The 1,847-nt window shown below is 48.3% G+C and overlaps 1 pseudogene; it reads left to right on the top strand.

The window, feature by feature from the left end:
* The first annotated feature begins 1,213 nt into the window (after positions 1-1,213).
* Positions 1,214-1,625, top strand: LOC139278143 (histone H2B 1/2/3/4/6-like; annotated as a pseudogene).
* Positions 1,626-1,847: the final 222 nt, after the last annotated feature.

Below are 1,847 nucleotides of genomic sequence, written 5' to 3' on the forward strand. Positions count from 1 at the left end.
ATGTTTAGAGAGTTGTTGCGGTAGGTAAAGATTAATATTACATTATTAGAGTTACTGCAGATAACTGGCTGGTTTTATTACTCTAACGTTAGTGTTTGTTTGAGAATCAGTTTATAAGCAGAAATCTACAGGCGGATCCAGCCGTTTTGCTAGGTCTGTCAGCACTCTCGGGGTTAAGCGGCTGTGCTGAATTAGCTGATCCTGGTCACGGTGTTAACTAGGGTTCTACAGTTGGCCTCAGTGCCCTCAGTTTGGGGATGTAGAAAATCTGTCGAGGTTCCAATTACTAATCGTGATCCAGTACTGTCCACTGAAATGTGTGGAGTCTGGGCGATGCGCAAGGACAGAATCGGTTCCGGTTGTGATGCCCTCCACAGTTGAATATCTGACCACACTGACTATGGAATCCTGTACATGGAGAACAATCACTTGAGCAATGTGTCAGCGTGCTGTCTTGGCCCGTGGAACTGTACCCCAGCAAAAGTCAGCAACTTCAGGAGGAGAGGGTAGAAGGCAGAGAAATCACATAAAAACACAGGGAAATCACCTTTAAAAAGCCAGAAAAAACACATACAAATTTAGGAATAGCCTGTGCTGGCCCTCTGAAAGAACTCTCCACTTAGTTCCATTCCCTTGCTCTTCCCCATACTCACTTCCCCTTAAAAAGCTGTTCCAGATTCTGCTTCCCCCACTGTTACTGGTCAGCAATTCCACGTCCCAACAACTCTCTGCGTAAAAGTACGCTCCTAATTTCTCCCTTTATTTTTTGATGATGGTCTGAATATCGTGCCCTCTCTTTACCGAGTCACAGAGCGGTGAAAGGAGTTTTCCCCATGGGCTTCATCAAGATCTTTCATGGTATTGAACAGCTCTATCAAATCTCCTCGTAAACTTCTCTGCTCCAGTTCAAATAAGCCCACTTTGGTCAATCGCTCCTTGTTTCTCTGTCGGGTACCGATTCTACTCTCTCCTTTCCCAACCTCCTCTTTGCCACCTCACTGGCTCCATCCTTCACCTAAAGTTCTCAAAATGAAGAACTATTAAAAATCCCTTCACTTCCACCAGTACAAAAGGCCTCCTGCCTGCACACAGCAATGAATGGACAAGCATCAGCCGGTTCGTTGGTCGTACTCTCACTTCAGAGGGCTGGGAGTTCCCATCCCTTAACCAACAACTCCATCCAGGCGCAATCTGCGCCGGACTGAACCAGACGATGGCTGACAAAAAAAAAACAGTTACTGCCAAGAAAGGCAGCAAGAAAACCATAAAGAAAACTCCAGCGAAGGGCAGTAAGAAGCGCAGTAAGTCGAGGAAGGAGAGGTACTCCATGTACAAAGTGATGAAGCAGGTTCATCCCGACACCGGCATCTCCTCAAAGGCCATGGGCATCATGGACTCTTTTGTGAACGATATTTTCGAGCGCATCGCGGGTGAGGCTTCCCGCCTGGCCCATTACAACAAGCGCCGCACCATCAGCTCCCGGGAGATCCAGAGCGCCGTGCGCCTGCTGCTGCCCGGGGAGCTGGCCAAGCACGCCGTGTCGGAAGGGGACAAAGGCGGTGACCACGTACACCAGCTCCAAAGAAAAAGAAGGACAAAACAAACACACTCTACGACAGTACTGAGAGAGTGCTGCACTGTCGGAGGTGTCACGGGTCTAGACGAGTCTGCCTGCTCGGGTAACATGATAAAGATCCCAAGGCACCATGGGAGGAATGATAATGATCCAATGCACTGTGGGAGGAATGACGTGGGTTGGGCGAAGATTAGTTGGTATATTCCTGTGTGCTGAGCACGATGCTGACACCTCCTTTGATTGCAGTGATCCTAACAAGCATTGTCTTATT

Source organism: Pristiophorus japonicus, chromosome 13, assembly GCF_044704955.1.
Source record: "Pristiophorus japonicus isolate sPriJap1 chromosome 13, sPriJap1.hap1, whole genome shotgun sequence".
In the NCBI taxonomy this organism is placed as follows: domain Eukaryota; kingdom Metazoa; phylum Chordata; class Chondrichthyes; family Pristiophoridae; genus Pristiophorus; species Pristiophorus japonicus.